This window comes from Equus przewalskii, chromosome 3, assembly GCF_037783145.1.
Source record: "Equus przewalskii isolate Varuska chromosome 3, EquPr2, whole genome shotgun sequence".
In the NCBI taxonomy this organism is placed as follows: Eukaryota; Metazoa; Chordata; class Mammalia; order Perissodactyla; family Equidae; genus Equus; species Equus przewalskii.
Genome location: NC_091833.1, coordinates 94,034,943 through 94,058,732, shown reverse-complemented (window position 1 = coordinate 94,058,732; position 23,790 = coordinate 94,034,943).

Genomic DNA, 23,790 nt, shown 5'->3' with positions numbered 1-23,790 from the left:
GACACTGTGACAAGTTTTCCAGAGCGAATAAATAGGAACCAGGATTTAGAAAATTTCGCTGCTGTGCCCATATTTAAACTTATTGGCCTATGCTTCCTCTCACTCTCACAAAATCAGTTTTCCTTCTATTGAACTAGCTAGTATATTACCTTAAAATCGAATAATTTTGATTAAAACAGCAAAAATTGTGAGAAGAATGAAAAAAGAAGTGAATGAGAATGTAACCCTGGATAATCTCAATTTTCTGGTTGTGAATGGCAGAGTGATTTCTTGAAAAGGAGAGAACTAAAAGATGTCTGATAAATAAAGCAAGGGAGGATATAAGGAAGGCGCAGGTCATATTCAGTACTTCCATGAATTAGGGAGATGACATGGCAGCTGTTTTCCAGACTATATATTTGGCTTTGAGTTGTAACATTATAGAGTATTCCACTTTAATACAAAAAAGGAGAAAAGTATTTCTTACTTGATCAATGGCTTGGGCTATGTGGCAGGCCATCTTTATTTTAATGAAAGCACATAATATTTGAAAAGAGGGCAGGCCCACAGAGAATTGTCACCAGGGCTTTTGCCAAAAGTTCTGGTGCAGGAGAATTGTGGTCATGACCCTGATCTCCTTATTTTAACTATGAATTCATGTCTACACCTCTTCCTTCCTCCTCCTTGTCATCCTTGGAATGTTCCTTCCTAGTATTGTCACCCTCTATTCTCTCATTGAAACAAGTCAAATGAAACAAAGTTCCATTCAGTTTTCTTGGTTTCCTAGTCATGAAACTATCTGAAAGGTTATCAATCTTTCCCCGAATCCCTGGCTTTTCAGCTGACATGTTTAATCAACAATGCCTACTGCTTTGTGAATGACAGCTTCAAATTCTCCAAAGGAAAGACGTCTCTCCACTCAGTGCATCCCAATGTAGCACATGTTCACAGAGCTAATCTTGCCTATTACAGTGAATTCTTTAGGTTACTAAGCTCATAATTAAAAGTCTTCACTAATGACATGGTAATTGTTTTAATGGATTTCCAATGAAGTGTGAAGTTCCCTGCTGATATGTCAACAAAATATGAAGCATTGTGAGAAAATGATGTAAAGCTTCATAGAATTCAGAGTTAGAGGAGACCTAAAATTATCTAGGGTAACCTTTTCATATTAGAAAAGAGGAAACCAGCCCCAGAGAAGTGAAGTGTGTTCCTGAAGGTCATTACACTGAGTGGAAACGGTAAACGTCCTGACTCTTAGTACAGTGATTTATTTCCATTTCACTGCTTATTAATTTCAACCTGCTTTTTATTTATATTGTCCATGTGTCAAGAAACACTGGTCTTCATGTTTTCCATTTTATCAATGGAAATATTTATTTTATCAATAAAAGGGTACATATGAAAACAATTTTTATCACGTTAGTTTTATGGGAAGATTGCAAAGGTGACTTTGGGGATAAAAATCTACAGAGAATTTCATAGTTGGGTGCCTCCAGAATAAATATCTTGAGAAGTTAATAAACCAAGAGAGTTCTGAGGAAATCTTAGAGTAATCTCATAATTAAAAGTATGGTATACGAAGTAACTAAAATGTGTTTATATTTGTACAATATTAAAATGTTAAAAAATATTTCTAGTTATCTTAGTCTTACAAGTGTGAAAGGAGATAGAATAGATATCAGAACATTTCTGAGGAGTAAACTGAGAAAAAGTTAAGGAACTTATGCAGCAAAAGCAAAACCTGAATTCCTTACTCCAAGTATGAGCCTTGCAAAAGACATAGGTTGCAGGCATTTTGCAGAACCCATTTAAGACCAAGCTTCAGTGCATAATCATTACTAAAGGAATGAGAGAGAATTTCTTCAGTGTAAAATCATATTGTATTTTTTAGAAATATAGGCAAAGACTATGAGAGTTTTTTCTTTTATTTTGCTTTGTCCTAAGTCACCAAAAAATATCGTCCATTATTGATTCAGAAATGCTCCCACAACATGAGATAGTTTGAATAGTCCTTATAACCCTTTTGGAGGTTCAAAGTTATAAATTCGAGTTAAAGGTCAAGCATTCTTTTATTTCCAAAGTAGGTTAAAACATATATTCTCAAGGAATTTACAGATACTTGTCAATTTCCCAAAATATTTAAAAAGTAATTGGTAGCAACTCTAAGAGCCCCAACGAATTAAAATTGATAAGCATGTTAGTTCTATTAACCGAGACTAACTTTCATTTTAAGACAGAGATAATATTCTTCTTACCTATCTTCATTTCAGAAGCATTCTAAGAATGATAATCATTTAAAAGAAAATTTTTGCCAAGTAAGTCACCATTTAAATGTAAAATATTCTTATTATCACTGTGTCAGTACCCTAGCTCATGTATAGTGTAAGCAATGTTACTGCTTCCTCACTTATATCTAGCTTTCGATGGTGTCTCATGCTGTTAAGCTAACTGTTAGACTGTTTCATTTTCCCACTTGATGAGGGAAAGTGATGTTAATTTTAATTGGATTGCTGTATCTCATTACTTTGTTAATTCCACTCTTTATATTCCTTTTCTGATAGATTTCATCAGAAATCAGCTCCAAAAGAGAGTTTATAGTGGAGATTCTTCTATAGTTAGCCAAAATGTAATATTCACTTATATGCTCAAAGAGTCTGTTGAAATCCTTCAATGAAAGAAAAGAATTGTATTATATTTGACTTCATTACACAACCTAATAAAGTAGAATTCTTTCACAAGACAAAAATCCAGTGTCCTTCCTTTCCCCTCTATGTACCCTCTTCCTTTTGTCACTGATGACCCCCAAATGACAAGAAGCACCATGCTACATTCTGGCTAGCTATCTGTGTTTAAAAAAAAAGTAGTAAAACATGACATACAATTCAAATGTTAAATAGCTACATAACATGGGTGTATGGTATCACTATGTAGTGTCACTCAAATTCTGTGGCCTGGACCTTCGTCTTCTACAACACTATAACTCTTCTCAATGACAGGCACATGGTCCTGTGACATTATGAGTATACTTAGTACGCAGAATAGCTGAAATAGAGATCAACAAACCTGGTGAGTATGTGTACATGCCACTTTGGCTGGATGATCCACAGGCATTTGCAGTAGCCCCATTCACCCCTCCCCCAAACAGATGCACGCACATGTGCACGCACACACACATACACACACAGAAGGCTCTTCAATATGATGTCCGACATTTATTTGTGGAGTAATGTTCTGCTCCTAGATTTTGGTTCAGCTGAAGTATGGCTGCCTGGATCTGCTGACAGAACACACTGGGTTGTGGTGACTCTGCTCCTTCATTCCTGGGCACCAAAGGTCCTTGTAAGCCTAGGGTTGACGTTCCTAGAATAATCAAAACCCTTTTTAAAACACATAAAAATAAATCTCATCAACACACCATGGTTTTCATAAACAATGAAAAAATTTTTCATAACTTTTTCAATGTTGTTCAGAAACTTCTTCATAAATAATAAAATCTTGAAATTCTCAAATATCTTTTCCTAAAACTTTTTCTCTGATCCAAAACTCTAGCATGTATACTGAAGTCCAGAGGAGAGGATAGTGATTGCGGTATATTGCAAAAACGATTGCAATTCTTTGGAGTTTATGCCTGAGGTCTATTTCTCCTCCCCTGAAATCTGAATTGGCCTTGGGTTCTGCTTTGGATGATAGCAGTGTGGTAGAATTGCTGTTGTATCAGTTCTAAATCTAAGCCTCAAGAGGATTTGTACACTTCTGCTTTCACTCTTGACAGTCTAAGAGTGTCAGGCGAAGAATAGTCTAGCCTGCTGGAGGATCGTAGATGCAACTTGCAGCTGACCCATAGCTTACCTCAGCTTCGTGAGTGAGCCCAGCCAAGATCAGCCAATCCAACCTGGTTCAGCAAAACATCCAGCTGAGCCCAGTCTCATTCCCCAAGCCATAGAATAGAAAACTAAAATATGGTTATTGTTTTGTGGCAACAAATTTTGGGTGAACTCTTTTAGAATAAAATGTAATGGATATAATACCTAAGTCCAGCATTCCTGAAGCAGCCATGGTATAAATAGGCCTCTCAAAGATCTCTAATGTAAGTCAAGCACAAGATGAAAATTGCTCCCTCTTCTATGCCAAAGAACATAAGAATAAGTGATGGGTACTTTCTTTCAGAAGTAATCTTTTTTAATAGAAATTTGCATAAATAATAACATTTTCAAAAATTAAAAAATGAAAAAATCAATTTAGAATTTACTGGCCACAAATCAACACTAACATCTCAAAGATTTCTGAGAGCTTAATCAATTTAATTTCATGGAGATATAACATTGAACAATGTTACAAAGGAAAAGCCTTCACTATTAGATGGAAATTTGGTGAGTTGACAGTACACAGCAAAATACGAAGTTCAAGGACTTCATACCAGTGTACAAAAGAAAGTCTAAAAAGAATCTGTTGACAGTATAAGAGAAATTTGGGTGGGCAGACCATTATTATAAAAAGTAGAAATTATCTAGGATGATAGTTTAACAACTCCACTTGCACCAATAATGTCATGGATTATTGAACAATGACAAGTCTTCAAAGCTCAGGTTTTATATTTCCTTTGAACAATGCTCTCTCAATGAATCTAACTCCTTGGTGGGAAATGCCAGTAATTGCTTGAGTCTTTTGTACTACCTGACCATCAATTGGCAAAGCTTTCCTACTAAAGTGAGGACCAAGAAAAATAAAAATTCTTAGCATTAGAATATTGTAGTGGTTGGTTTTCATTCATTTTGATAAAATTCTTCCAGAAAATGTGCCCAATTTAGCAGCTGACTTTATAGGTGGGGTGAGTGGTAGAGGAGAAAAGTAGTCCAAGTTGTTATTTAAGTATCTCAAATGAAAGAGCATCATAAAATACTGTAAATGTCCAACCATTCAGTTTGTAAATTTGTAAATCAAAATATGGTAATCTGAGCTGGTTCACTGGATCTTTTACTGGTTTTGCTGAGTAACAAAGAGAAAGAAATTTTTAATAAGCCCTGTACTTTCTCTTGTAATTCAGCCAGGCTCTTCATGGGGGAAGAACAGATCCAAATTCATCTCAAGAAAACTTTCCTGAAAAAAAATCTGTTTTTGCCATTAAATGTAATGTTATTGATCAACATGATTATATTTGAATGGCATAAGGATTATTTTGGGCTGCTTACTTCTAAAAACTGCAGATATCAGAGAAACTTTGAAAAGTAGAATTTAATCCTTTGTAAGGAGACATTTGCATTTGTAAAGGAAATCTCCATCTCTACAGGTGTCTCCCTCTCTGTACCAGAAAGAAGGGGGGGGTGACCTTATCTCTAGAAACTCTTATCAATGCAGAAGGCAAGGACTTAAATCTGCATAATAAACTTACTGCTGTTTACTGTGCTTTTCTGGTAATTTCCCATAGCTGACTTCCCCCACCCCCAACATCCTCCTTTGTCTTTAGCTGAGGATGGTATTTAAGGGGAGAGTTTCCAACATTTTGATGAGTTACTCAGTTTTTCTGGGTCTCTCCCATGTATACTTGTTACAAAGCTTTGTTTAATTTTCTCCTATTATTCTATTCTGTCTCCTGTGAATTTAATTTGTACCCCAGCCAGCAGAAGGACCTAGAGTGGGTAAAGGAAATGTCTTCCTCCACTATGGTGGGGATGGGAAGAATATGGGAAATCTCTTCTGCTCATTTTGCAATAAATCTTATACTGTTCTAAAAACAAATAGAAAGAGATGAAAAGGAAAACAACCAAAAAACCCCTCTCAGCTTCTGTTTGATGTTCTACAATTCCTGTTTCCTACCTAATCCAACCTAAGAGTGGCCCCATTCTCTGGCACAATCCTAATCTTGGTTATTTAAATAAGCAACGAGGCAAACAATTAACTATTCAGAAGAAACATAAAACCTGAAACTGTCCTTTCACTTCATGTCAAAACAGTTGTTAAAACAAACAAATAAATCAGTCCTTCTTCTAAGAGATTTGTCCACTTGTTTTATGTCTTTTCTCCTTCTCCTCTATCTCCTATAGCTCCTTCTTTCCTTCCTTCTCTATCCAAGTTCTGGATCCCTATGCCAAGGAAGGTCTAACACATGGACTAAGGGATTGGGGAAAAAATATTGGTAGAGTTTGGAAACTTGGATAATTTCTTTATCTTATTAACAGCACTTTGGTAGACAGCCATTTGTTTCTTCCAACAGAATTATTAACAATAGTTGAGCAGATTTAAAGAGATATTGATAATTTGTAAGCATCATTGTGTTTGTTGTAATATATAAAATATATTGTTTTATGACATGATTGGATAATTTCCTTTTCATCTTTTTCTCCAAGAGTGAGGCTTTTTTTGAGAGGAAGGGAATCTTTTGGGGCTGATAAAAAGGAGGTATTTGAGAACATTCACAAAGGACAGCATCCTCTTCCTTACCTCTTCCGTTAGAAAGGAGGTTTCAAATCAAAATATGGTAATCTGAGCTGGTTCACTGGATCTTTTACTGGTTTTGCTGAGTAACAAAGAGAAAGAAATTTTTAATAAGCCCTGTACTTTCTCTTGTAATTCAGCCAGGCTCTTCATGGGGGAAGAACAGATCCAAATTCATCTCAAGAAAATAGTAACGGGAAAGGTGTGTATTGTTTCTAACTGACAAAACTAGAACCATAGGAAAAAGAGAAGGATCATTAATTCAGTATGGGTTAATTGAATCACTAAAGAAAAAATGTGTGTCACTGAAGCTGTGCTTATTTCACAAGAGGAATAACTTTCACTACTACAAAGACCGAATAAGAATTGGGTCACTTGCATTAGATCTCATGCTTGGAAGTGCTTATTCTCTTTTGAGTCTGAGAAGTTTGAAAAGAAAACGTGCATAGTCATGTGGCCCAAACCTGAGGAACTGCTCAAAGCAACAGGAAACAAGGAAAGTCAAGAGGTGAAACTTCTTCCAATGGGTAGAGTTAGATGTTTTTCAAGAGAGCTTGTGAGATAAAGGTGCTGAAAGACTTGAAAAGGTGACTCTCCGTGGGTGGGGAGATACCAGAGAAGAAAGACAAAGATCAAGATTGTGACACCCATTGAGAATTCTGTCATTACAAGGACTGGAGATCTCCTTTTATTCTGCAACACATTGGAACTGTGGACATTATCAATGCCTTTAGGCATTGTTCCTAATGCATACTTTTGTGATGGCCTTGACCTTTCTATAAATAACTTCGTATTTATAATATATATTCAACCTAATCTGGAGCATAAATTAACATAAAAGTTGTTGGGACAAGATGAGGGAGGTGAGCTAATAACTCTAATATCCAGGAAATCTTTGATGGAAAGGAGAGAAATAGAAAAACCTTGCCTCTTTTCATCGAATATAACTTGGCATTTCCCAATGTCATTTAGAGTGACAGAAGACTTGGTGTCTGGGAGACTATAGTAAAATCAGGTATTTAGAATTTAAATTTATTGATAGCCACATTCTTGCCTACTTCAAAATTAATAAGGGTCTTTCTGTACAAGAAAAGTGATTGCTTCCCCTGCAACCAGATCATAATAGTGATTAACTAAGTTTTCAGGGATAAATAGAGCAGACGCTATACTGCTTTACCCAGATAGCCTCCTTCTCCTCCCACCATCAAATCCATTCCCAGATGGATACCTGGCAAAGCAATAAGATCAATTTCTTTTCAGTTCTCGCAAAATACCTCTTACCTTCAAATGTAGAAAGTCAACATAGAAACGTCAAATTATTATAAACATTCCACCTGTTATTATTAACAGATATACTTTTTGCAACATTTTGTCTATTGATTTTTAAGACTAGTAAAGGATAATTTGCTTGTCAAATTCGAGAATTTACCATGTTCTCTTAATTTAATAATTCAATTTTATTTTGAAATGTATTATATATTTCACACAGTTAGAACTATTAGCATTGTCAGATACAATTTTATATAAAGATGAAAGAAGTCCATAACAACTTAGGGTAAATAATATGTATCATAATTGGGCAGATTTTGCTCTCCGTGGCAAGTAATATTTGACATTACTGTCAATTACCAAACAGTTTTCATTAAGAAACAAGAATAACTAAAGTATAAAAGGATAAGGCTAGCCTTGGAAAGATTCATAAAAAAGATAAACTGTGTCTCCAGTAATGTTCATCTTTATTTTCTAGTCCTTCCTTCAAAGCCAATAACACTCCGGTGCCTTGTTGCTCATTGCTTTCTTTGGTTGCCTTTATTTCAGTAGGGAATTGTGCCCAACATCAAAAGACACAAGGGCTCAGCACAACATGTGCTACGGCACTTGGGGGTCCTTGTGTCTGCAGCACAGAGATGAGTGGGAGGGGGAGAGGAATTGTTTCAATAAAGGCTGGAATTCAGCCATGGCCCAGAGCTTTGTAAACCATGTTAAATATTTTGCTATTCATCCAAAGAGTAATGAGAAGCCATTTTAAGGTTTTAAACAGGAAAGTGTTATAATCAGTTTTCCACTCAAAATAGACATTTCTGCGTACAGTGAAGAGAGTGATTTGGAGGGGTAGCCATTGGATTTAAGAAGATGGATTGGGAGGAAAAAAATAGCAGTGCAGGTAAGAAGTAATCCTGGCTTCTTAGGTTCGTTTTAATGGAAAGGAATAGAAATTTAAGAGTTACTTAGGAAGTAAAAGTAGGAGTTCTTGTAATATGGGGATCTGAGTTAGCATAAGACATTTAGGATAAATCATAATTCTTGTTTTCACACGGAATGTGCTACTCCTGAGGTCAGGAACTCAGAAGACTTCCTTTAGAAGAGAACAGTGTGAGTTTTGTATGTATGGACTTGCTGAGTTTGAGGTGCTTAAATTGTTAAGTGCAGATTCCAGAGTGGAAACTGACTATATGGGTCTGGGGATGAGAAATTTGGATTGGCAAAGGGGAAATACTGAGAAATATTGATATACTCAGATGCCAACCTGAGAGAGAAAAAGATCTCATTTCTTGACTGAGTTTGCTTTCATTTCATCTTTAGTGAGAACGGCCTTTACAAAATATTTGTCTGTTATTTTTAATAGAATTGCCACTTTATATGCTTTTAATTATGTGTAATTTTTCTTATTGTTATGCATCAAAATAGAGGAATAATGTTTGGCATGAAATGCTTATTTGCTAAATTAACATAAATGAGTTAATTATCTATACTTTATCCCATATTTTCTTTGTCCCATATATTCATAGTATTTATCATAATACATTTATTGTCTTAAAATTTTATTTGTAATTTATTTGTACTATGAATGTTGGATGCTTGATGTAAATGTCTCTAAAATTTTCTGGGCTTAGAACTTCCAGAGATAGCACTTTAACCAGATTTGCTCTTTTTTCTTCTCTGGTTTTATCCTACACAGGTTTTTATTTTAAATCTCCACATCAATTAAGTATAGTGTTTTGAATTGAAATTATCAGTAGTTATTTCAATTTCAGATTAATTAAAACAATGTTTACATAGCATTTTGTTAAAATGTTAAAATCTCGCGATTAAATACATTTTCTCAACTGAAGTTATTTGTGTGTGTTGTTTTGATCAGGTGATCAGAATTTAATCAGTTATGTGGGCTTTCTTTAAGAATCAGCCAATAGTTTTATTTATGTATTGTACAGTTGTTATTTTCTGATTCTTCCCTAATTTATGTGTTTTGCATTTATCTTCATTTTTCCCAATATCGCAGTTAATAAGAAAAGAGATTTACTAATCTCTTAACTGAAAGGCTTCCAACATTAATTTTATTAATCTTGGCTTAATAATAACATTTTTAAAGCTATAAATTTTATTTGAATAGACCTTTGGCCATATGCCATGGGTTTTAATATGCAATATTTTAATTTTCATTAATATATAAACTATCTAAAAATTAATTTTGCATTTCCTTTATAGCTTTAATGATGTTTAGATGATTATTAAAATGTTTCCAAGTTATATTTCTTATAGTTATTGATTTGTATTGATTCCTGGATGTAATACATTTTATTGTTAGAGCAAATACTTTCTGGCAGTTTAAAAAAATTACCTTGCTAGATAATTTATACCAGTGTCTATAAATATTGGTATATTTTCAGGCTAAGATTTTTTTATGTATGTTCCTTTTTTTTTAATCCATCATCAGGCCTAGGATAGACTTGGAAAATAGAAGGGGTACTTAATAATATTTCTTAGGAAAAAATAAATAATCTAACCATACCCTTCATTTTCCCATTTTCACTAAGAATTGAATTTAGTGAACAGATAGGAGAATGGGTGGATAAACTAACAGAAAACTTAGAAATATAATCAATGTTTGATAATATCGTAGCAACTTACATAGAAAGCTTGCCTAATTAACACGTCATCTGGTAATGGGTAGTTGCTGGTATTGGTTCAGCATCCCTGCATTCTGTTCATCCTATCAGTCATATGATTGCTACAGATCCAGATATTAATTTATGTTCAAGGCATGAAGAAGGCAGGAATCTGTCCCTTATCTTTATTAGGGAGGATAAAGCTTTCCTAGATACCTACAGTAGAGTTCCACTTAGATTTCATTGGCCAGAGTCATGGTACATACTTATTCTTATCTTAAAATATTTCACTTTTTCAGGCTATAATATTAAAATTGCCAAAGAAGAAGGGAGTTAAGAATGGGAATTATCTACCCAATGGGCTGTGGGTTGGGATTATTTTTAAATGTGTGCTTCGTTGAACCAAAGTAAATTGATATTCTAGTTACAAGTGTTTCTGAACCTTATTACAATTTTGAAGAAATAAAGACAAAATGAGGAGTAGAAATTGTGATTGTAGAACAATTTAATAAATATTCATTGAGCATCCACTATGCACTACGTGCTATAAAAATATTTATTTCTATATGGGCAAAAAACCAGCAAAAACAAGTCTTTTAGTTTAATTCTCCCAAATGACTGTTCTTTTGCAAACGATTTTGCATGAGACATTTTCTGCAATAAGTGAGAAGAAGGAAAGTTTCTTCACCCCATTTTGTCTTTATTTCTCCAAAGCACATTACCAAAATAAAATAGAGTTCATAATACAGTTATCTTACTTGAATACGAAGAAGTATGTAATGTTAATGCAACATAAATGCTTAACTTCATTTTGGCTAGAACACTGCAGATGTGTCTAACAACTCTTCTCTACTGCTCATCGGTATTTGAAAAGTCTGGAAGACTACGCAGTATTCTTCACAACCCGCTGATTGCCCACTACAATATATTCATCAAGCAAACATACATTTGCTTCAGCACCTAATGACAAATTCAGTCGAAGAGGAGATATTAGAAGGTCTTTTTAAAAATATTTCTTTATCAAAGGGACATAGAAGATTTCTGTTCTCTAGTTGATCATCCTAGTGAGTGGCTGTAAATACGTGTTCAGGGATTTACCCAATAATGGTGGACTAATTATGTCTTATATGATTTTCTGTGTGTGAGTGATCATAATTTTATTTAATTCATTCAAGTGTTGATTATTATTTATATTTTTAGAAATATGCTAGGATTCAAAGATTAATAAGACTTCAGTACTATTCCTAGGGACTGACAATTTTTGGAAAACTAAGAATTTAAAACCAAGGGATGAGTTTGATAAGGATGATCCCACTGATTATTTGAGACCTGGTTTGACAAGTGTCTGAAGAGCATCCCTCCTTAGTTTAATGACTTTAAGACAATTCTGTACATTCTGAAATGAGATATATCTACAGGGAATACAAAGGATCTAGTGTCTTAATTTTATCTTTTAGCTCTTCCACTTTTTTCAGATATTTAGGGTTATGAAAATCAGATAAGATTTACATAGTATGATTTATTCATTTTCCTTATGTGTACATGTTTTAATATCAAAGGAGGTCTCAGTAATGCTGTTAAATTGCCAGTTTTTATTTATCGAAGTCTTCTGTGTCCCTTTAAGCCATAGTCCAGACTCACCAATCATTCACCTTGTGTTATATAGTCTGTTTGTGTCACTGACTATAATTGTTATTATTGCTGTGTTTGCAAAACGTGAATTGGGTGAAAACACTGACTTGGAGTATGTACTGTCATCTGTGCAATTCATTTTTTTCCCTAAGAAAAGAAGAAAATCTATTTAGTAAATACTAAGTAGCTTTCTGTTGTTAGCTTGTTATAAAGGAAGAAAGGCTGCAAGAATGCTAAACAATATTTGACAAAGCTGAGATGTGAAGGTTTTCATCAAAGGGGTCACCTGTTGATTCTCACATCATTTCACTTAGCAACAGAAAAAGAACCAGGCAGATCTTCTGATTATCTCCACACATTCTGGTCCTAAAACCATACATCTCCTTCTGCAATTCAAGAAAACTTGAGATAAACACATGATTTCTCCTGCACAGAAATAACTGTCCAAATAAATGTGTTTAAACTGGTATGTTCACCTAAATTAAAGAAAGGTTTCCAGCTGATACAGTGATTGTTCTAGCTGATATGTTTGATTGCTTTCATGTAGGCAATTACAAAGCCACAAGGAGAAGCACAGGCAGTCTGGCTTCCAATCACAGCCTGACTGAGGGCATGCTCAGATGTGACAGTCTCATGGAGGAAACCTGAAGTGAGAGACTGCAAAAATAAACCTCGAAAGAAAATAACAGTAGCGGTATTTAGAAGCACACACACAGAAAGTCTTGGAGCAAGGGACACTGATTAGAACAGGAAACATGGATTCGATAACGCATAGAACCCTGGGCTCTTACTCAATCTTAATTCTACAAGTAAATTTCCATGTTCTCTATCTTCATCTTCTCTCCCTCTTTACTATTCTACATCCTCTTAGTGTTTACTGCCCACACTATGGAAGAGCCAAATGAGCTATTGAAATTTAAGACAAGCATGGTATGAAAAATAGGTTTTCCTCCCAACTTTCATTTATCACAGTTCATTGAATTAAAGAAAATTAGGTATACTAGGAAGAATATGCTTATGATTTTACTTTTGAGGTTGATAGTTCACAAATTTTAACCTAATAGATTATAAAGAAAGAGGTAATAGGCATCTCTCAGTATTTTATTAATAATTTGGACTTCTGAAAAATTTCTACACATGTAAAATTATTTATACCATTTTGCAGAAGAAGAAAACACTGTCATATTCTCAATTATCTTATAAATAGCCTATGTTTTTTGATTTTCAATATGTGGCTTTTCTTGTTATTGTTGTTGCTCTGCTTACATGATGTCTCTCTACATTTTTCTTAATGTGATATCATAATTTCTACTCTTCAGTAGATACTGGTATTTCCTGTGTTCAGTTTAATGAAGGAAAACCCCATTTCAAGAATTAGAAAAGGTGAAAGATTGCGAGTGAAAAATCAAACAGGTAATTAGAATTTACTTTCAGCTTATCACATAACTTATTTTACTAGAATATAAATTAGTAATCATCAACATCAGTTTGACAACTGACTAAAAACTAATTAGTAAGAGGTAGAAGCCAATTTGATAATATTTTGCTATGTCTCGTTTGTCTTAGGAAAACTATTTGAGGTAATTCTATAAGTTTCATTTCTAACTTTCATTGTAATGCTTGAAGCCAAAAATGGACATTACAAATGGAATGAGGAGAATTTCATATTTTCCAAAAATAGTCTTCTGGTTAAAATCAAAAGTAAAAAATATCAGAATAAATAGTACATTTTGAGATTTTGTAAATGGCTGAAACTATAATACTCCATCAAAGTCATGAGGTAAAGTGTTCTCACAAATAAAGGTTAAAAGATAGCACCTTCGGCAATTTCTGAAGGCACGTTATGTCTTGGTACATATGAAACCATCAAAGTGAACACAGGCCACACGTGTCAGCTTAAATTAGTTGGCTATGCCACTTTTTGGAGTTGTTGCTGATCAGGAACTGACATTTTCCATCATGTGCAACTGACAGAAAAAACCAGAAATGACCTCAATATGTTGGTTTGTTGAACCACGGACCATGAAAATTCCAGCTGGTGCAGATCTGAACCAATGAATGCAATAGTTCTAAGTGCTTTTAATTCAACTTTAATGAGATTCTTTGGCCATCTGTAGAAGAAGCTGTTGTAAAGTTTTCAACGAAAGCTAGAGCGGGAAATAAGGAGACAGAAAGGTAATGTTTCCAGGAAAATCCCACTCCAAATGCAGCCTTCCTCAGCAGCCTCTTCATTGTGCACTCATTCGATGGTACACCCATGTGGATACTTGGGGTATGTTTTCAAGTGGGGGATTTTGTAATAGAAAACATCAGAATTAATAGCACTTATTTAATAGAGGCAGAGAAAAAATGGTTACCCCACTATTACAAGGATGTGCAATTCATCCCTGATTATTCCAGATGGGTAAACACATATCTCAGAGCCAGAAAATTCCATAAATATATCTTGCTCTAACATTTTCCTATAACTTATCTTATCACTTAGGAAACAAAGGCAGAGAGAAATTATTGTGCAAGATAAACCTAACGTGATAATTATTGATGGCTCAACTGAGACCAATTTCCAAATGCTATAAATTCTGAACCAGAGTTTTGTATTGCAACATGTTGCTGCTCTTCAAAAAATATGACTGTATAATTTTTACAGAAAGTTAGCAAGAAATCAAAGTTTCTTTATATACAATTACCAACAAGAGCTACAATTGGGTTTTGAACAGAAGGACATTTAAAGGCATTTGTCTACTTACTCTTGTAAAACATCGAATCACAGAAATTTTCCCCAAATTTTCACTACTTATGATTCTTATAGGCAAGTTTATTTCTATGTAGTAACTAATGCCGTAACTAATGCCATAGTTTCTGTGTCCACACACAGAGCATTTTGATTTTGATTAATGGATTTTAGGGCCACATTCATATTACTATGCTTGATTTGGAGTTTTAGCCTATTACTCGTCCTTATAACTAAATATCTTGAGATACATTATTTCATCTTTGTTTGACCCTGATTTTCTGGTAGGACAGTATTTTACAGAATGGTTTTGAGGGTAAAAATATATTCTTGGCATTATTTAGGCAACATATTATTTTCATTTTAAAGCTATTTAAAATTTCAACCCATAAATCTATATGGGGCTCCCTATGGTACAAAAGTTACAACGACCTCTAAGCAATTTAGGTATATGGTGGTAAAACATGACCCTTCCTACTGCTGTTGTATTATAGATTAAGGGGAAAGGTTTCTGACAACTTTGTGTGGAAATTTAGTGTGATACTCAATAGGAAAAAACTCTATTAAGTGCTTTTAACTTAGAAAAATACCTTTTTCCATATTTCTATACAATTTATGAATAGATTGAATGCTGAGGTTAAATAAAAGATGATAAAAACAAAGAAATAGCTTTCTAACAGTAGCTTTTAAAAAGGTGTCCTTTTATTTTGAAATTGTCTTGATGTTTCTTTACGGTGCTATCCAGTTCACAGAAAGGCATAAAACTTACGTAAAGTTGTGAAGTAGGCAAACTTTCCTTCAGATGCTCTCATTATTATTAATTTGGGTTTCAAAAAATGCCTATTCTTGGTCAACTGTGTATCATCTCAACTCAAGATCTCTTAATGGATCATTCCATTTAACTGGCCTTTACTGTTTCTTAATGAATACTAGAATGACACATTTTTTCCCCTAGGATGTTGATCAATAAACAAATAAACCATAAAAAACAAAGATCAAAAACAAGTTTGAGGACTGTGCCTGACAAATCTGAATTTGAGTATTTACTCCCAAATGTTCTAGTTCTGAGATATTAGGTTAACTATTTCATTGTTATAAGTCTCAGTTTCCTCACCTTTGAAATAAGGGGTAAAAATCACTGCCAGACATTGTTGTTGCAATAACCAATACGTATTATAGTGACTACATATAAACAACAATTTCATCTATACAGTTAGCAATGGATTAATACGATTCCAAAATCAATAATCTTTCCATTACACCATGAGTAGCACACATGGTATATGTCTGCCAACTTCCTTACTGTAATCGTGAGACCCATTACTAGTGTCAAAGTGGTCTTTCTGGTGAGCTTTGCTGTAATGCTAGTGTCCTTTTCCGCAACTATGTATTAGAGTTGGCACAGGAAAAAAAAGCAAGAAAAACATGGTTAATAGATGTACTACGCCATGCCAAATTCTTCCAAAGTTCCTCATCACCTCCTAAATGAAATATAAAATTTTTAAATGGACAAAATGTTGAAGCAAAAACAACATTTACTTAATCCCTCAATCATTCTCTACTCTTCCTTAACAAGTTTTTTATTCTATGTTTCTTAAACTCCAAGAATCTTTATTGTCATGTGTTATGTGTTTATTGTTATGTGTTAGAACTCTTAGCAGAGGTCTCAGAAATCCATTTCTAACCAACTTAAGGGGGGAAAAGTGAATGTATTTTGCCATGCTGTGGCTGTCGAGTATGTGGAGTGGAGGTGGCTTCATGCAACACTGACTTCAGGATTTGAACCCGTGTCATTAGGATTCTGTCTCTGTCTTGCCATCTGTCTCCTGTTTCCCTCTGGGTGCTTTTCTTCTAATGGGTATTCTCCCTTAGCAACCAGTTGTTTCTGGAGAGTTCTAGGCTTTTGTAATTTTTAAGGTCCATAACTTCAGAAATAGATAGATCCTCATTTTCTCCAATGTCCTTGTAAATTCCTGAAAAGGGATCTTGACCCTGTTTAGTTCACAAGCCCACTCCTGGACCAGTCCCTGTGTTCAGGGAGACAATGTCCTTCTGGGCCTGTCAGCCACTCCTGTGGCCAATGCAACAGGAACACATAAGGCAGTTCACCCCTCTTCCTCCAGAAAAAGAAGCTCATGGTAACACAATAGGAGGAAAATATTACCACTCCTCAGTTTTTGCTTTAAAATTTCACTACTGTCTTATTTTTCATAAAACAATTAGAAATTTTTATTATTTGAAGCCATGTAAAGAGCAACATTGAGAAAATAGAACTTTCTATGCCATTTATTTTACTAGTTTACCTGTGATTATTTCCCTTTTCAGAATGTGCAAATCTCCATTGGGGAATTGTCTTGCTCTCATAGACTGTTCCTTGTACCACTGGATAGGAATGTAACCGAACACAATAGTTACAGATTGAGCGTGTAAATATTCAAGTTTAAATTTACAATATAATTTAAAGAATAAATATCTTTGTAAATAAGAAACACACAAATATTGAAAATATACTTCTGTTTATCTAAAAGAATTAAAAACAAACAATAAGTATATTCTGTTGAGCTATTATCGCTTGAGATTTTAGAGATCTCATAAATAATACTCCCATCTTTTCCTCCAAAGTTTAGACCCAGAATAGAGACAGACAAAAGCATCTTGAAAATTAAAATCAAAGTACGACCTCCATTACTGATACAGTGGCTTCATTATATGACTTAGGTCTTTAGGCAAACGGGCCTAAGTCGGACACACTTAATTCCCTGGTCACAGACAGTATTGGTCAACTGCAGACCTCCACCTATAGGAACAGAATCTGCCCTGACCATTTTAGTGCAAGCAGGAGAGAACAAGGCCTCTCTGTCATCAAATACTCTCATGGCCTGTTCCTTCCCCAAAACTAGCCAGTCAGAGAAATCACTCTTCCTTATATCAAGAGAAATGAAATGAGTAACATTATTTTGGTGCAGGTCAGGCAATATGGAAATATGATGCCAATAGAAAGCAGGTTTCCTCTAAATATTACCATTTAAAGAGTTGAAGAATTGTAGACCTGCAAAAGAAATTGGTTGCCATCTAGTTCAATACTCTCATTTTGTATCTGAGAAGCTTGAAGCTCAGAGAAGTTGAAGGATGATGTTTAAGGTGGCAAAGCTAATAAGGGACTTGAACCAAGAGTGGAGTTTTCCCTCACTCCTTTTAGTCATTTATGCAGCAAATAATGTGTATGTATATGCTAGGAAATCAAAATGAGCCCCATGGATAAAATATTGGCCAAAGTGGACAGTGCCCTGACTTCGCAAATCTTAGTCTAGTGCTAAAGCAAATAAGAGATCAAAATGTTTCCTAAAATGTCGTGATAAAGAAAGTTCACTGTAATTAGAAAACACAAACCTGGTTCAGGGAATAGCCTTGGAACACCTTATCTCAGCTGAGGGCGGGAGGATGAACTGAGCAGGGGAAGCAGAGCAGGGTTGGGATGGGGGGTTGGGAGGTGGATTTGGGATTGGGGAGAGTGGCAAGAGAGCAGGACACATTTGAAGACCGCAATGGAGTAAGGTTTGTCTGTAATAGAGGGAGACAGGAAGTAAATTATGAGTGACAAGAAGTTGGAGAAGTAAAAATATGCATATCGTTTATTTACTGTTGAGCCTGTCAGGTTGTCTCTCTAGAGAATTTTTATTGCAAAATATGAAGCAAAAATTCCAAACAGAACATAGGAATGCAATCTGCAAATTCATGGAATTCCATCTAAGTGGACAGAAGCAAAAGATAAGTTGATAAAGAAAAAGCATTTCTAGGGCAATAGTGAAGTGGTTTTTATCTGTAAGAGATATGGATACCAAGACAATGAGAGAAGGAAACAAAGAGTGGGTGAAAGAGATAAAGAGAGAGAGATCAAAAGATAAATTAATATGTGTTTACACGTGCATATATGCTTTCAGATAAATGGTACTAACAGTTTTAAACAAAATTTCTGACATTAATATTTTCTTGGAATATCTATTTTCTGCATGGCCCTAACTGACAATAAATGCCAGCACATGATTTCCTGGGAGAAGCCATCAATTTTCTTTTCATTTGAATGGGAGGTCAATCTTTCAATATTTTTATTGTTTAATAATCAAGAGGGTGGATGTAGACTCACTTTGATTAATGGATTTTAACAACACAATAATTATGTTGTCTAACTTGAAACTTTATTCCATCATTCAGCCAGGTATTGTAGTTCACACTTCTGAAACAGAATTTGAAGGTCGCAATAGGTTAGATGAAGGAGAGTGAGAAATAGATTTATATCTCCTTCCTGAATTTGACTCCACTTCTGATTAATGTTAACTAAAGCCAAATTCTAAAGATTGCAAAGTGGCTTGTGATTCCTAATCCTTAATATGGAACACAGGGTCCTTTATGATCTAAAAACATGGCACGTTTCCAACCTCGTCTTTTGTATTTACAGATGCAATGAAATAGAACCCCTGAAGTCACAGGGCATTTCAGGTCTTTGGGCTGTTATTTGGTGTGGATTCTCCTGCTTCTCCCACCGACCTTATGCTCAATTCAGAAGCCATATTCTCTTCAAATGATCCTTAATCCTTCTGGACAGAGTTTTCTATTCCTTCCTTTCTTTTCTGACAGCACACAGTGAATATATCCTTTATCATTTTTAATATGCATTTATCTGGTTACTTGAAAAATACATACATTAAACAAAGTTCATTAAGGATACAACTATAAATATAGTTGAGACAACTATGTTTATATTTTCAGCATCCAACTTGGAGAGTTTGGTGAGTTATTACTTCATAGTAGGGGTTTGATCCCTGTAGATTGAATAAGTGAATGGATAAAAAAAATCAAATATATAGTGAGAGTTAAAAGTATCAGTTTGCAAGCTGGAATAATGTGAAGTGAAGGGCACAGATTGGAATTTCTGCATGTATATGTTACATGTAACACTGTAGCCCCAGAAATTTATGGCTCACAGAAAGCTGAGTTAAAGGTAATTAGAGTGGAAGAGGTCAATTACTTGTGAGGTTAAGATGTCTTCGTGGATATTGTAGTCACATTTAATGATAGCAGGAGTTGTAAAACTGAGGAAAATTGTGAGCCAGTTTCTGTGAATCACACAGAATAGAAAGAAAATAATTTAGAAAAAAAATGCCATGGGTTTTGCCCTCATCAATTTAAGAAAAATAGTTTTAGATTTCCTCCACTTAAATAAGTGCTTTCTTTCAAAGAATAGGGCCCCAAGTAGATGTTTATCTTTCTTGCAGAATGCAGTCTCCCACAGGTGGCTAATCAATACACGGGTACAGCAATCCCTTTGCGGAGCTTACACAGGGACACGCCTTTACTTAGATCTAACTGACATTTTGGAACTCGCTAAGAATTTAATATCAGACTCTCTGGATCCATTTTTCCTTGTAATATAAAAATTACTCACATCTACCAATAGGCAGATAAAGCTAAAATACTAAATCTTTCCTCACATGCTGTGCTGTAAACGTTTCCTTGCATTTTGGTCAGAAAAGAACAAATGCTTCAGGAGGGCAGGGTCCATACAAAACTATAATTTACGAACTAGTCTACCTGAAATTTATATCACAAATATTACTTATACCACAGTCAACACAGGCTTTTCTGCCTCTGTCCATGAGGCAGTGTGACCTAAGCGTTCTACTGAATATTCCTGCAAGATTTTAGCTGTTACTCTGTCTACCGGGAAAAATAATTGTAAATATTTACTCAAGTTTTTTAAAGAATATGTGAATTAAGCTTTCTGTATTATAAAATGTATACAGTTTCGTTCTAAAAAGTCTTGGAAATACAAGAACTCCTGCCATCTTGAAAGACAATTTCAATATCTAAAGGTATCTTCAGCCTAACAATTTGTCCATTTCTTCTCATGTGTCCCATCCTCTTAACTCCACTTGAGTTAACACTCTAACTCCAGCTACTTTGCTACACCCCCATAAGCCAGAGTCATTGACCACAAGCGTATAAAATAATTAGCACTGTTCTTGTCATATAGTAAGTATGAAATAAATAGTAAGTGTAGTTAGTTATGCATTCATCTAGTTAACTTTTTGGTTCCTCAGTAAAAATAAAAGAAGAAAGGAGACATTGAGATTATTTTTCATAAAAACATTGTTGGAATAAGTTTTAATTATTATATCAATAATAACTTCGTCTTTTGGTGGTACGTTTATTGCAATTCACCTTGTTTGTTTCTCTTCTCTCATGGATCACGATCTTGTTCTGCCTATGTCAAATAGCTGCAAACAGTTGTTTCATGTAGTTTATCCAGTCATATAGTTGTCCACAGTGATAGGGTTAGTTTAGTACTCGTTACTCCATCCCAGTTAGAATCAGAAATTTCACATCCTCATCTCTTCTCCTCTGCTAGGAAAGTCTTTACTCTTTGCTATCTTTTGACTGTTACTTATTGTCTTTTTATACAATGTATAAACTCAAGTATAGACTCCTGTGTGAAAGCTTTGAGAACCATTCCAGTGACATAGTTGGTTTCTCCTCAGATTTCCTTGGTATTTTATTCACAAGTTTATACACTTCATATTCCATAATTATCAATTTAGCACTCACTATTTGCCAATTATACTGTGAGCCTGAGCACTCTAAGGGCAGGAACTATAAATTGTCTACCTTTCAAAGTATCCTAGCTCATAGTACATACTATGCATAATAAATAAACTCAGGAAGGGAAACAAATTCTTTCACTCCTTAAGCATTTTAGATTGTTCCTCTTCCTTCACATTTTTCAGCTATCACCAAATATCAATAAGAAGGTAAATCCAAACAAATAACCTCAACAACTAATATTTTAGGTGTTATATTAGTTTAAAAAATAAAAAAATGATCAATTGCACTCTACAAATAATAACATTAAGTATAATAATAAAAGATTTTAAATATATATAGTTGATTGTCATACTGTGGGGGCTTAGTGTTACTGTGATGCTGAAAGCTATGTCACTGGTATTTCAAACACCATCAGGGTCACCCACGGTGGACAGGTTACAGCAGAGTTTCCAGACTAGACAGACCAGGGAGAAAGACCTGGCCACCCACTTCCAAAAAATTAGCCATGAAAACCCTGTGAATAGCAGAGTATTGTCTTATATAGCACTGGAAGGTGAGAGGATGGTGCAAGAAGACAGGGCAGGGTTCTGCTCTGCTGTACGTAGGGTGACTAGGAGTCAGAATCAGCTTGAGGGTACTAACAACAAATTTTCTTTCTCATATTTATTAGCACCATTCTTTCTGCCCTTGTTCCATGCCAGTTTTCCAAAGGCTCTGAATTTTATTTAAGGAATCTCTGCTCTTCATTTTTACAATTATTTCAAGAATTGTAGACTTCTTTCCTCTTTCTTTCCCCCTTCAGTCCTAATAGTCATGTGTATTACATGTGACTCAAGATTATGTCTCTGAAATATGATTTTCTATTACCTCCACTGCCCTTTCTCGATTAAATAATTTTATGCTAGTTTGCCTCAGGGAAAATGTACCATAGAATATAGCATAGAAAATGGGAGTCTATTCCTCGATTTTAATTTTCTGAACTCTAGTCACTTAAAGGAATGTAAAGGAATCACAAAAAGGCAATGTATTTATCAGGAAACAGAATGAGAGAAAGCAATATTTTCTTCCTCAATTCCCTCCAAGACTGGAAAAGACTCTGGTAGGCTTGAGAAAGCAAAGAAATTCAATGGAAAAGCAAGAAGAAATGGGGTTCTGGGGAAAGGGGATCTGCAATCACTTCTTATAGGATTGAGGAATTTTAAAGATAAAGACAATTTTACAGGATTGTCTGGGTAGAACCAGGAGTTAAGGGGTAGCAACGTTCCAAGAAGAGAGTTGCCTCAATGGTGTATGTAGGCAGGCTGAGCTTAAACAGTGCTTTCTTTTTGTTAGTATGGCATGGGAGGCAAAATAATTCAAATACAGCCGGTTGGGACAAGGTAGTGGTTGGGATAATTACAAAACCTGAAAGAGTTAAAAAGATGGGAATGGAGAGGCTCTCCACAGCATTTCGTGGAGACCGATGACCAGTGACTAGAGACAATTATGGATATCTTGGGGGAAATATTATAGTGTGGAGATTTAACTTAGAGAACAAGATTTACTACTCCCCCCTTACTAATCCCATGACATAGTCTACACACCCAGAACTAAGGCTAAGAGAAAAAACTGACTCCAGGTTAAAATTTTGTTTCCACCATGAAAGCACAATGAAGATTCAAAATGAATTTTAAAGTAAGATTTGTACTCACCACATATGCTAATTAGTTTTTTGCAACTTAACAAAATGAGGTATCAAGACGAAAGAACATTTATGCATTGTCTCATTTCAGCATAAACAGATAAAACTGCATATTCAAAACAAAGATAAAAGAGGCTCTTGAGAGTGGTATGCTTGGCAGTATGCATTTAAATCTGAAATATTGGGCATCACTACAAATATAGTCATAATAATTGCTAAAAATTGGTTAGTTGACTCCAAAATTTATCATCATAAGATATAGGCTATGTAGGAAGATGGAGAGAAAGATTTAATTCTAAAGATATGAGATTCTTATAGAATTCTCTATTGAATAATTACCAGTGAAATAATTACCTAGAGTAAGATCATGAAAGTTGCCAGATTTTCTAAGAACAATCCTGTCCTACTACGTGATTTTAAAGATATTATCATTCTGTTCTAATCAAACTAACCCACATAAACGTACAGTATATAATTGTTCCAAATACCCCCAAACATTGGCAATATTACCAGTAACAATACAGTCATAATATTTCCAAGATTGTATTTGCATTGTTGTCCCTTTACATGACTGAAAGGAGTTAGGCTTTTTTATTCAGTTAATTTGGTGTCTAATGGGTAGTCTTACGTGCACTCTTCAATGAGTTTAAATTGTCCCCAAAACCACTTCTATTGCTAAGCTCTGGCAAAGCAAGGTGCCACAGCTGCAATTGCCAATATTCCATTGATTCAATGTTCAACCACACCCTTTGCCCTTGCTTTTGCTAAATTTAAGCTTGCTACTGAGTCTTGCTGTCTCCTCACCTCTAGGTCCTATTTTTGTGGTTACTCACAAGACCTTTGCT